The sequence below is a fragment of the Canis aureus genome, chromosome 11 (assembly GCF_053574225.1).
Source record: "Canis aureus isolate CA01 chromosome 11, VMU_Caureus_v.1.0, whole genome shotgun sequence".
NCBI classification, from domain to species: domain Eukaryota; kingdom Metazoa; phylum Chordata; class Mammalia; order Carnivora; family Canidae; genus Canis; species Canis aureus.
Genome location: NC_135621.1, coordinates 6,696,343 through 6,710,928, shown reverse-complemented (window position 1 = coordinate 6,710,928; position 14,586 = coordinate 6,696,343). Strand labels below are relative to the sequence as shown.

At 33.7% G+C, this 14,586-nt stretch overlaps 1 long non-coding RNA gene across 1 annotated transcript in view; it reads right to left on the bottom strand.

The window, feature by feature from the left end:
• LOC144322933 (uncharacterized) overlaps nucleotides 1-14,586 on the bottom strand; it is a 187,433-nt gene that overhangs the window by 33,330 nt on the left and 139,517 nt on the right. The window contains exons 3-4 of the long non-coding RNA XR_013388517.1: nucleotides 12,936-13,001; nucleotides 9,197-9,243 (exon numbers count right to left, since the gene is read on the bottom strand). This is a non-coding gene — a long non-coding RNA (uncharacterized LOC144322933). The remainder of the gene's footprint in view (nucleotides 1-9,196; nucleotides 9,244-12,935; nucleotides 13,002-14,586) is intronic.

Genomic DNA, 14,586 nt, shown 5'->3' with positions numbered 1-14,586 from the left:
TATAATAAAATGTGGTGATCTAGGGTTTGAATATTTATAAATGTGATAAATCTGCTGCTTTTGAAATCTGGGTAAAAAGTGATAATAAATACTTCTAAAATAGAGCAGGATACTTCAATGCTCCCTTGGCTCTGACGTAGTGCTCTAATCTGAAACAAAAACTGGGAAGCTAGTTCCTTACGATCTAGTATGTCAGAGTTCCAGATTTATCTTACACAAGCTAAAAGCATTTCTCCAAGAAGCGCCATCTTTATTTAATGGGAAATGAGATTTCGAATCACAGTTTTCAAATCACAAATCCTTATTGCTATATGTTGGCCCTTGTTTGTCAGTCTTCATATGTCATCTGTTTTTTTCACCTAGAGACACAAAGGATTTTTATTCCTTTCCTGTAATATTCAGGAGTTTTGCTGAAATATATCTTGTTCTTCATTTTCATGTACTAAGCATGCTCTTTCAATATGTACTTTTCAAATCTTTAGTATTTTGGGAACATTTATTTCTTTTCAATTATAATATTTAGTATTAACTCTGGTCCTTGCTTTGGCCCTTTAGGGCCTCCTTTTATCTTTATGTTATCTATATTCAATATTTCATTTTCTCTTTACTCATTCTTCTCTCCAATAAAATGATCTTTTTTTAATATTTTTTCTCCTTTTTACATTCTACTTATCTTATTAAGGCACTGACATTTTCTTGATGTTATATTTATTCAATCCTCTGTGGCTTCTACTTTAGTGGTTTCCATTTATAAAATGGTTTAAATGTTTCTTCTTTTATCTCTAAACACTCCCAAGTTCCCAAGTTTTCTGTGGCCCTCCTTTGTCTCTGTTCTATCTTCACTAGTTTGATTCCACACATACAAGCTTCTCCTCAAGTGGCACCTGGGTGGCTCAGTTGGTTAAGCAGCTGCCTTCTGCTCAGGTCATGATCCCAGGGTCCTGGAGAGAGGCCCACATCTGGCTCCCTGCTGAGCAGGGAGTCTATTTCTCCCCTCCCCAAACCCCCAGCTCATGCTCTCTCTCTCAAATAAATAAATATTATTTTTTTAAAAAAAGAAGTTTCTCTTCTGTGTTGTGTCTGGTCCTGGAAGAGCCCTGGAAACCCAATATTAGCAATTTAAGGTTTAGGTTGCCCCAGCCCTATTAAAATCACCAAAAGCAGGGTGCCTGGGTGGCTCAGTCAGTTAAGTATCTGCCTTCAGCTCAGGCCCATGTAGGGCTCCCTGCTCAGCACGGAGCCTGCTATTTCCTCTCCCTCTGCTGCTCTCCCTGCTTGTGCTCTCTCTCTCAAAGAAATAAATAAAATCTTAAAAAAAAAAAAAAATCACCAGGCAGGCCATGTGGCTCAGTGGTTTAGCGCTGCCTTTGGCCCAGGGCATGATCCTGGAGACCTGGGATCAAGTCCCACATTGAGCTCCCTGCATGGAGCCTATTTCTCCCTCTTCCTTTCTCTCTCTCTCTCTCTCTCTCTCTCTCTTTCTCTCTGTGCCTCTCATGAATAAATAAATAAAATCTTAAAAAAATATATCACCAAAGCTCTCACACTTACCCTCTAACAGAGTGGAAGAAAGTCTCTAGCTGCAATTCACAAACCCACCTGTCATGTGTTAAAACCAACAAGTACCTATTTCCTATTTTGGGGTCCTCCTGTTAGCTCGCTTCTCCCTGCTTCTACTTGTGTAGAGATTGCTAACATTGCTTCTTGCAGCCATGAGTGCTTCTCCAAACCTACTTGCATTTTGGAGTTTATGACATTTATTGTCATCTAGTTCTGTTTTAAATGCTCCTGTGGATTTTAGTTTTTCTTTTTAGTTTCTTTCCTTCATTTAATATGAATTTCAGAAAGCCTCAGAAACAAAGCTGCCACTGACATTTCCCCTAAATCTACTACATGTCGTTTAAATTTAAAGTTATCGGAAAAATGAAGTTTTAACCCCTGACCTTCACTCAGGACATTTCTTATTACAGAGATGACATCTGAAAATAATTATTTTATTCAAATTTCTCTAGTCATATTCAGTTGATATTATATAATTTCTGATGTACTTAAAGTAACACAGTATTCTTTCCATGCTTGGAGATGAATTTGAACTATTTTGAAGACAGTCCCTAGGTTTCTTTCTTTTCATAAATAATATAAAGAATTAGTGTGGACACATTTTAGATCAAGTATGCAGTATCAATTTTCCATCTAAAATTAGTGAATGATGCCCAACTCTATGGAGGCTTTTTCTTGGTGGACAACTCCATATAGAACAAAACATTTCAAAAGAGAGGGAGATAAAGAAGTATGGTTGATGGTTTTGTGTTTTCTAGTGACTCATAACAGTCCTACTCTAATCTATTTGTTAGTCAGTGAAAGGCTGCCATGATGTTTGGGTCCACACAGAATACATAAAATCAGTGTTATTAGCTTCCCTTGATGCATGGAAATAGAGAATTCTTCACAATGATTAAAATGTTATAGAGCTAATAGCATTGTATGGTGACAGATGGTAGGTATACTTGTGGTAAGCACAGCACAACGTATAAAGATATTGAATCCCTTTATTGTACACCTGAGATTAATGTAACATTGTGTGTCAACTGTAGTCAAATTTAAAAAAAAATTAAAAGATGAAGAATTTTAAAAAAACGTTATAAAATTCTTCATTTCTGATATGCTTTTTGAAGTTGTTCTGCTTATCTTCTACTTATTTCAATTTTTTTTCCTTTTCACTTTAAAGAGTCTCAGCAAACCAATATGATTGTTACTTATTCTTCAATATTTTTTTTTTTTTTTTTTTTTTTTTTTTTTAGTAAGCTCTATGCCCAATGTGGAGCTCAAATCCATAACTCTAAGATCAAGAGTCATGCGCTCCACTGACTGAGCCAGCCAGGTGCTCCATCTACTTTTTAAGTTATTTACTTATTTATTTAGCTCCACAACCAATGTTGAGCCCAACACAGGGTTCAAACTCATGATTGTGAGATCAAGACCTGAGCCAAGATCAAGAGTCAGACCTTCAATTGACTGAGCCACCCAGGCATCCCTAAGTTGTGTTTTTAAAAACGTATAAGGCATGGTGTTTTAGAACAAATTCTATGTTTATCTCCTCTAAAATACCTTAAATTTTTTTTCGTAATGTTTGGAGGTTTCCTTACTTGGTTCTTTCTGCATTCATTCATTTTCTTCCTTTTCTGGGTTTTTCTTCCTCAGCATCAGAACTCATCTGTTGGAATAACCACTTCAATGTAGAAAACAGCATTAGGAGTTATGAGAATGTGGGATCACTGGATGGGCTCAGCGGTTTGGTGCCTGCCTTCGGCCCAGGGTGTGGTCCTGGAGACCCAGGATCGAGTCCCACATCGGGCTCCCTGCATGGAGTCTGCTTCTCTCTCTACCATGTCTCTGCCTCTCTCTCTCTCTCTGTGTCTCTCATGAATAAATAAATAAATAAAATCTTTAAAATAAAAAGGAGTTACGAGAATATGCATTACATTTATACACAAACTGTACTCACATAATATAGTTGAACACAGAATAACTTGGGATTTACAAACAAGTTGTGAGTGAAGAAAAGGGGAAATAAGTTAAAACAAATCTAGATAGTTGAGGAAAGCCAACAATCAAGGAAAGATGAAGACATAGAACTAAGTGATCAATCTACTGATGACAAAATAAGAACTAGGATCCAGAAAATTAGTAGATGGAATTTCAGGACTCAGAACAGGGCAAGCAGTACATCAGAAATAAAGTAGACCAAACCCCCCCAAAAAAGAAAAAGAAAACTGGACTCTTATGAAAAAGTCAATTATCATAAGTCAAAGGCAATCTTTCAGGAATCTGATAATTTATAAAAACTGAAGATGAAACCAGTTGTTCAAAACAGTGGGGATTATTACAAAAATTATGATTAATGAGACTTTGTGTTAACATATGGAGAAGAAAATGTACTTCTATAAAATAGAGTATGACATTCAATCCTGCTTCACTCTTCAAAATAGCATGTGTGCCTCTGTGAGATGAATCAAACCACTCATAAAGTCCATACTCCCTCAATCCGATGAGTATATTTTTTGTTAATATAACCTGAATCTGTAATATATTGTTTTGCTTAAATAACGCATAGCACTTGCCATGTGATAAGCCTGCCATTAATACTTTTAAACATGAAGTCATATTTGTATTTAAAACATCCTATAACATCCCATAAAACAAAAAAAATCTCATAATCATTTTTTGAGGGGACTTCACTCTCAAGTTTCCAATCATTTTCTATATTGTGCAGTTTCTACCTTTGCTTTATTTAAGTCTTCACCTCAAAATACAGAAATGATCTTATTGCTTCTATAGCTTAAACCTATGGCTTCCATGTTCAGTCATTATATACACTATTCTATTAAGAATTCTGTGATTGACTACTTACTTTTAGTAAACCTTTCTCTCAGTGTGTGATAATGAAAAATATGTAGGTTGGCACTGTACCTCATGACTACAAGTTTCTCTGGCCCCTATAATAAGATCAAGTCAATGATCAATGGTTCTTCAAAAAACTTCTGTTATTTTGGCTTTAACATTAAATAAAGGAGGTCAAAAAATCAAACCATGAAATTTATTTTGGAACTTTTAACACATTCAATTTTACACAAATATTTATTAGGCCTATATTATTTGTGAGAAATTGTGACAAACTATCCATTATGCTGTGAAGTAGATGGACTACATTGTTAAGATAATTCTATAATTTCACAAAATTAAAACAGAAAACATTGCTCTAGTACAATAGGAAAATCAGTTTTGAGGGGAAGTATAAAGGACTTTGTTAATTTGTTTATTCATTTACATATTTACTTTTAGAATTTTTAAAGCTGGTAAAAGTATCTCTGAAGCTACAAAGTATGTTTCATGTTTTGCTGTTTTGCCATACATATTGAACTTTTAAAAATAGAACTTTATCACAATTTTATTTAAATTTATTTATTTAAGTCCTTATTTAATGTCCTTTGGACATGTATGAGCACAGTAAATAAATCTATCTCTTCATTTACCTTCATATTTTTTAGAGTACCTAATAATGTATGATAAACATGAATAAATAAATATATGAGCCAAGAATATCTAAAAGATATTTAGAAATTCTGTAATTCTAGGCATACATTATAATATTTTGAAATTCTAATATACACCTGTGACTATTTTTTAACAAAAATATGTTTTGGTAAAGTTTTTACAATCTCTAAATAAGAAGTTCTCTGAATTTATTAATATTCAATTGGATAAAATAATCATTTAGTAGACTTTTACTTTGCTGTCCCTCAAGGAATCAGGCTTCTTGGAATGAAGCCCTTATTTGTTGTCCTTCCTGTTTTGACTTTGGCCTCTGCCATCTGACTGAGTTTAGCCAAATTTTCTCACAGTTATTAAATGCTTCAACTAGAAGAAATTACTTAAGTTGGCTGCAGTTCAGTTACTCAACTGTTAAAAACAAAAATAGTATTATTTCCTTTAAAAATTTGGCATAATAATTATATATGGTAATTCCCAAAACAGTTTAATACTTATACCCTCCAGGCTTAAAAAACTGGCAAGTATGATATCGACATAGGAAGAAACTAAATCCAAACCATTAAAGAGCAAATGTTTTTGTTTAGCTAGAAAATAATTAACTTAATGTACAAATATTAATAGATTCAAACATTTGATTTAAAAATGCTAAATAAAAAAAAAATAAAAAAAATAAAAATGCTAAATAATATGATGATTAGTTTTATGTAATTATGCGGTTCTGTACTATGTTACTTTGGGTTGGAAGAACAGATATTGTTAAAAAAGTCTATACTACCCAAAACAATCTATAGATTTAATACAATCCATATCAAAATGCAAACAGCATTTTTTCACAGAACTAGAACATAGAACAAAGAATCCTACAATATGAACAGAACAACAAAAGACTGAATGGGCAAAGCAATCTTGAAAAAAGAAAAACACAATTGGAAGTATCACAATTCCAGACTTCAAGTTACACTACAAAGTGGCGGTAATTAAAACGGTATGTTACTGGCATAATAATAGACACATAGATCAATAGAATAGAATAGAAAACCCAGAAATAAACCCACTAAATAAACCCATTAAATAAACCACATTATATGGTCATTAATCTTTGAGAAAGGAGGAAAGAATATACAATAGGAAAAAGTCTCTTCAACAAACTGGTGTTGGGAAAACTGGACAGCCACATGCAGAAGAATGAAACTGGACTACTTCAGTTCAGCATCCATAAAAATAAACTCAACATAGATTAAAGACTTACATGGGGACCTGACACCATAAAAATCCTTGAAGAGGACACAGGCAGTAATTTCTCTGACACTGTCTATTGCAACATTTTTCTAAATAGGTCTCCTAACTTAAGGGAAATAAAAGCAAGAATAAACTAATAAAAAGTTTCTGCACAGTGAAGGAAATAATCAACCTGTGGAATGGGAGAAAATACTTGCAAATGACATATCTGATAAAGAGTTAGTATCCAGAAAATTAAAGAACTGATATGACTCAATACCCCAAAAAACAAATAATCCAATTTAAAAATGGGCAGAAGACATGAATTGGCATTTTTCCAAAAAAAAAAAAAAAAAGCCATCCACATGGCCAACAAATACATGAAAAGATGTTCAACATCACTGATAGTCAGGGAAATGCAAATCAAAACCACAATAAAATATCACCTCACACCTGTCAGAGTGGCAAAAAAAAAAAAAAAAAACCCAAGAAATAACAGGTGTTGGTGAGCATGTGGAGGAAAGGGATCCCTCTTGCAATGTCATTAGGAATGCAGACTGGTGCAGCCACTCTGGAAAACAGTCTGGAGGTTCCTCAAAAAATGAAAAATAAAAGTACCTTATTATCTGGCTATCGCACTAGTACGTATACCCAAAGAACACAAAAATACTAATTTGAAGGGATATATGCACCCTGATGTTTATAGCAGCATTATTTACAATAGCCAAATTATGGAAACAGCACAAGTGTTTATTACCTCATGAATGGATAAAGAAGATGTGATATATAGATATAGATATATAGATATAGATATAGATATTATTCAGCCATAAATAAGAATAAAATCACTATTCGCAACAACATAGATGGAGCTAGAGAGTATTGTGCTAAGCGGGAAGTCAGAACAAGACAAAGTCCATAAGACAAAACAAACGAGCAAAGGAAAAAAACAAAACAAAACAAAAAAAATGACAAACCAAGAAAGAGACTCTTAACCAGGAGAAAAAAATGATGGTTACCAGAGAGGGGGATGGGTGAAATAGGTAATGGGGATTAAAGAGTACAGTTACCACTATGAAAAGAATAAAATAAATAAAAATTAAAATACTAAATAATAATATGATTAGTGCTATACAATTGTGTAATATTGGACTAAGTTACATTGGTTCTCATACGTATGTATTTCCTGAATGTATAAACTGTCTCAGGAAAGTATCTCTATTCTTTTGTAAGTCCACAGGGAATCATAATATTTGATACCATCATCAGTATGAAATAAACTTGAAACAGTGACCCTTTCTCATTGAGCTTTTTAAATGAAGTCTGAGTTTCTGATCCAAGCCATGGTGTCCCTGTAAACATGGCAGGGTTACTGAGGAGGACTGCCAAGGTGAGGAATATGAAAGGCAATGTGTTCATCAAAGACAGCCTGGCTAAGTTTTGATGGGAGCTAATCGTCAGAAATCTACTATCTTTTTACAGATACTAGATATTTGATGAGGCTTTTACTAAAACTGCCGCTATCCTGAACCGACCATTGAAAATAAAACAAGCATTCTTAGGATGGATAATTGAAAGAATGCATTCTCTTTTAAGGCACTTACTACTTTCTACCTGTAACACAGCTAATTGCATATATACATATATTGCATATATATCATATATTATTTTCCAAATATATATTATATGCAAATATTGTGTATAAAATCTTGTTTGTCTTAGTTGGGGCTACTATCACAGAATACTATAGATTGGGTGGCTTATAAATAACAGAAATTTATTTATCACAGTTCTGAAGGCTTGCAGTCTAAGATCAGGGTGCCAGCATATTGGAGCTCTGGTAAGGGCACTCTTCCACGGCCATTTTCTCATTGTATCCTCACATGGCAGAAAGAGGGCTAGAGAACTTCTGGGGGCTCTTTCTGCAGGCATCCTACTAACGAGGGCTCCATGCTCATTACCTAATTACCTCCCAAAGCCCCCACCACTTGATACTATCAAACTGGGGGTTAGAATTTAAGCACTGAATTTTGAGGAGACACAAATATTCAGTCCATACAACTATTTTTCTCATAGATCAGTCAAGTTGCAAGTTGAAGGCAGGTATTAGTCATTTTAGTAATCTTCTAAAGAAATGTAAATATTTGTACATATCCAATAACTGAAATAAATAATTCAATATTCAATAAATATTACAAAATGCAGATGGTTCCTGGGTTATGATGCTTCAATCTGTGATTTGTCAACTTTACCACAGTGCAAAAGCAATACACATTCAGTAGAAACCATACCTCGAATTGTGAATTTTGATCTTTTTCCAGACCAGTAATATGCAGTTCAATAGTCTGTTATGATGTTGGACAGCAGCCGCAAGGCATAGTTCCCAGTTAGCCATACAATCAGGAGGGTAAATAGCTGAAACACTTACACTATTATCCATAAAACCATTCCATTTTTTACTTTCAGTATACTAATAAAAAATTACAAAATATTCAATACTTTGTTGTAAAATAGGCTTTGTGATAAAAGATTTTGCCAAACTGGAGGCTAATATATGTGTTCTGAACACGATTAAGGTATGATGTTTAGTAGGTCAGGTGTATTAAATGCATTTTAAACTTACAGTATTTGTAACTTATGATATATTATTGTAAGTAAGACCTGTAGTATAAAAGAAGAAGTATAAAGAACTAAAAAAGTAAAGTTATGAAGAAGGGAAGGACAGAACAGAGTATACATATATTCTCTTTATATCAAAATATACCTAAGATGACAATAAAGATACATATATTATTTTGTCCAATTCATAAACTTTTGAGAATCTGCCTAAAGCTGAGCAACTAGAACCAAAACACTTAAATTTAAATTTATGCATATTTCATCAAAAAGTTGCCTCTATCAAAAAGAAAAAAAAAGCACAACTTACCATAGCCATTTCCACTGATCCTGTAATGCCACTTCTAGAAATTTACCCTAAGAAAATTATATAATATGCATTAAAAGGTGAAAGAACAATAATATTTCTTATAATATTTTTAAACAATAGGGAAAAAATAAAGTACATGCTCAACAATAAGGAATGGATTTATTATGAAAGGGCAAGAAATATACAATTGGGTTGTATGTGACCATAAAATCATATCTCAGAAAAATATTTCATAATATGGTTAAAAAATTTGTGACATAGTAACTAAGGGAAATAAAGATCAGTGAGCTTGAGTAGTTTTAAGGTCACACAACATGTAAATGAAGAATTGGAAATGAAATCAGATTTACTAAACTACATGTACATATGAAATCAGAAATCAATTGCAAACATTTTCTATCTACTTGTTTTCAAGCTTATGAATCTTAAATTCAAAATGCCCTTTGGTATATGTATATCAAATCACTACATTGTGCACTTTAAATAATATAATTATATTTGCAATGATTTATCAATAAAGTCTAAAAAATTTTAGAAAAGAACTTTATGTAGGAGAAATCAAACCAACAGTTTTTTAAAAGTAAATAGTTGGTGAATAAAGGTATTTTAGCATATAAATTAATCAAATAAATATTTTAAATATTGCAAAATTTACATGATAAACTTGTGTTAGCAACCTTCCAAAACAAAAGACCCTGCAGAGAAAAAGGAATATAAGATACCAACAAAAATGGCTATTAATATCATTAGAAGGAAACTGAGTTGATTGAACAAAATCTTCCATATTTTTAACATAAGTTCTATAGTCATAAATGAAAGTAATGGGAAAAGAGCAATAGAGCAGATTTCCTTTTGAGTTACAACTGTTCTTTGAGAAAATGAAGGTCATTTCTCTAGATATATGGGAAACAAAAATGAAACCTATGACTATGTGAGTAACACAAAGTTAAAAAGAGGTCCCTTATATCAAGCAATTTATTTTCATTTTGGTGTTATTTCTTCTTATCAAAAATATTCTCTTACTTGGTGTCTCCACATGCTAGATGTCTTGATTTAGGGTTTCCTGCCAAGACAACCCCAGGGTCATCTTGGAATCACGCCTGCACCTTGCTATGCAGGTTAGCTAGCGCAAAGGCACTCTATTAAGCTGTGCCCCAGCATGGCCCAGGCAGTAAAGTTTAAGGTTATAATTGCAGGTTTGTGCCTTTTCTTGTGCTAATAGTATTATCTGCATTAACTTAGGCTTTATTTTGGGAAAACCTGAATTGTGCTACAATTGTGTCAAAATTCTTGATATTTTCCAATCTTCCAATAAAGTCATTTACCTCCTGCCAGCTATCACAGCTTTAGCACTAAGTTATCGTGCTTTCTCTTTATCTTCTGTGAAAGTCAAATGATAGAAGAATCTTTAGGAATATTCTGAAGATCAGTGTCATTGGCATGATAATCTGATGTAAAATGTTAATTCAAATCAGTATTTGACTATTCGGCCCCAAATATCATAAGGGGAGATATGATACTCTGGTAATCTTTATTTAGTGCCATTCTACATTGTTATTTGAGCTGGTGCCTTGTTCAGAGCCCAGCTGTCAGCAATAAATAAATTACTCCCCAGCTAGTAAATCACAAAACTCTCCTGAGCTTCTCAGAGAAACAAAGCAAAATGATGAATCTGTAGCCCTAAGAGGTTTATCCATAAATATCCATTTTGTTTCAGGCACTTTGGGGCTACTCGATGGAAGATCAGTTTTCTTCCATAAACCACTGGAAAAGAGTTTATCTGGAGAGAAACACAAATGAAATAGGGTTCGTTCTCTGAGCTCCATCAAATTTCAGGATTTCCTTATGTAATTCACAGCATGGGAGAATTTTTTGGCTTGATTTTCAGTGGATATTTTAAGTGAGAGAAGATACTTAAAAATCAGAAGAGAAAACATAACCCCTTTTCCCAAATAAAAATGGAGTTATCATTGATTTTCTTTTCTCTTTCAGCTTCTCCCACCTTTAAGAAACATTCCCAGATTTTCTGGGAGAGGAATAGCTCTCATTTGTTCATATTTGAAGTGAAAAATAGAGAAAGTACTGGAAGTCAGGGCCATATATCTTAAGTGACTTAGATAATAGTTTTAGTAAGTGCTTTTTTCTTTAGAGATTCAAGCCCAGACTAGGAGCAACTAAAAGCCTTTCCTCACTGACAATGTCTGGACTCACCAGGGAAATATATTCTGTCTGTGAACTTATTCCTAAGTGGGATAAAATTTTCTGACTAGCATTTGGCTGCTTAGAATTCAGTTGACTAGATATAATATTTTATGATCACAAAGCATAAATCATATGAGGGAGGCAGTCCTAGGTGTCACTATATTAACTATTTTCTAAAGTTTTAAAAAGGAGAGACTAAATTTTTAGGGAGGAAAGATTACAGAAGGCATTTTTACAAATAGTTTAAGTCCCTGCTATAGATACAAATACTTAGGAAGAAATAGCTAGCAGCGTCACGTAAGATGATATAAATTACTTTGCATATCACACAGCATAGTGACGTTACAGAGCTCACTAGCTTCATCCTGAGCATTTTTTCCCCAAGAATACTTAACTGAATTAAAATCAATGCATTCTTCATAAGTGATTTGTTAAGACTCTAAAATATCAATATTTTCCTTCGACTTAGGGTTAAATTGATATTTTATTTATCTTAGTCAAAAAGGTCACTGAGAAAGGAAACAAAGAACCACATGTGACTATTGTTATGCATGTTGGAAGTGTTCTAAAGAACGGGGAAACACATATGAATTAAGGGCAAAGAGAAACCAGCTCTGGGCCCTTGCAAATATATAATTTTATAGATTTTAGCTTCTATTTTCTGTGTTTAGAATATACATTGTTCTGTGGAAAACTATTGATGAGGAAGTAGTTTTGTTCTTACATTGAAAGCATTTTATATTTGCAGAATTCTTGGTTATTTATTTGCTTGATTTCACCTCATAACGTGAGTGACAAAAGCTATTATTTTCATAAAGAAAGGCCACTGTCAGCTTTAACTCAAGGTCAGTGTGCTTTATTTATGGTCACTGGGGTTTATGTTTCTATTACAACATCTGACTTAGAACATAACTGAGGAAGGCATTTCTGAATTGAAATCCCCAAATTCAGTCAACCACTTGTAATTCATGTTGTATCAAATCATATCTTTGGAGGATAGGAAATGCCAGCCTGGGTATGACAAAGACCCATTAATATAAGCCACGACATTTTATTGGGCCTTTGAGAAAAGCATAAAATTAACTAACACGTGATCTTGCCCTCAAGGGGGTTGATGTGTAGTGAGTCCACATCCTGGCTGTATATCAGAATCAACTGAGCAGCTTATAAAAATTACTAATGCCCCCTACTAACAAGAATTCCGATATGCATTGCATGCAGGCTGGGTTGAGAACTATTGGTCTAGAGCGTCTTAGACTTCAGGGCACACATGAATCACTGGAGGATCTATTTAAAGTATAAAATCTGAGTTTGTAGGCCTGGGATGGCTCCTGATACTCTGCATTTCTAACAAGCTGCCAAATGATAAATGATGTTAGTTAAAAAAAAAAAAAAAAGGTCAGGAAGATGAATGCATATAAATGAATGAATGTCCCAGGCTCTTGTTTCATATAAATACAAGCAAAGCTACCTCAAATGTAATTAAGTCCTAACCAGTGAAAATTAAAAAAAACAGACAAAAAAACAAAGAACAAACCAGGAAGTTTCTTCTTGTCCAGTCACTGATATCAGAATAAAGGCCACAAAGAAAATCCAAACTGACCTAAAGAAAGCAAGAGAGAGGGTCAAAAAGAAAAAGAAATGTGGAAAATAGGCAGCTGAAAATTTTTTTTAATTACTGGTACTTTATATTTAAAATAAAAAACATCAACAACTATGGATTAAGACATCCTTAATAAGAATAAAGTCAAAATTGTAACTAGATACTTATCTTTAACACAAATAATAAACTAAGAATGTATTATTTTTTTTGGGGGGGTGGCTGGTATTTGAAGATTATTAATCCAGCAGTTCATCTAGCCCTGGGCTAGAAATACATATAGTTTCCTATCTAACCCTTTGCCATACATTCCATTTCATAGCCTCTTGCATCTTCATAGCTTGAGAGTATCTACTTACACTCTGTAAGTAAATTCTAGATGAATTCATGGATCAGTTCTAGCAATTTTTTGGTGGAGTCTTTTTATGTAGAGTGTCACTGTCACCTGCAAATAGTGAAAGTTTGACTTCCTCCTTGACAACTTGGACGCCTTTTATTTCTTTGTGTTGTCTGATTGCTGTGGCTGGGACTTCAGCACTATGATGAATAACAGTGGTGAGAGGGGACATCTCTGTCTTGTTCCTGACTATAGAGGAAAAGCTCTCTATTTTTTCCCCATTGAGGTTGATATTAGCTGTGGGTTTTTCAAATAGGGCCTTTATTATGTTTGAGGTATGCTCCCCCTAAATCTACTTTGTTGAGGGTTTTTTTTTTTTTAACATGAATGGATGTTGTACTTTGGCAAATGCTTTTCCTGCACTATTAAAATAATCATGTTCTTATCCTTTCCATGGTCTCACATCCTATCACATCTAATATCCTTATCCATGTTCTCAAGGTTCGTATCCTTTCTTTTATTAATCTGGCATATCATGTTGATGATTTGTAAATATTGAACCACCCTTGCAATCCCAGGAATGAATACAATCTGATCATGGTGAATAATCTTTTTAAATGAATTGCAAAAATATACAGCTTCTGCACAGGAAAGGGAACAGTCAACAAAACTAAAAGGCAACCCACAGAATGGAAGAAGATATTTGCAAATGGCATGTCTGATAAAAGGTTAGTATCCAAAATATATAAAGAACTAGCAAAACTCAACACCCAAAATAGAAATAATCCAATTTAAAAATGGGCAAAGACATGAAATGGCATTTTTTCAATCCAGATGGTCAACAAATATATGAAAAGATGATCCACATCACTGATCATCAGGAAAATGCAAATCAAAACCACAATGAGATATCACCTCACGCCTTTCAGAGTGGTTAAAATAAAAAAAAAAAAAAAAAGAAACATCAGGTGTAGAGGAAGGGGAAGAACCCTCTTGCAGTGTTGTTAGGAATGCAGACTGGTGCAGCCACTCTGGAAAACAGTATGCAGGTTCCTCAAAAAGTTAAAAATAGAAGTACCCTACTATCCGGCTAATGCACTAGTAGGTATTTACCCAATTTGTAAATTAGTATTTACAAAAATACTAATTTGAACAGATACATGCACCCTGATGTTTATAGCAGCATTATTTGCAGTAGCCAAACTATGGAAACAGCCCAAGTGTTAATTGATTGTAGGATGGATAAAGAAG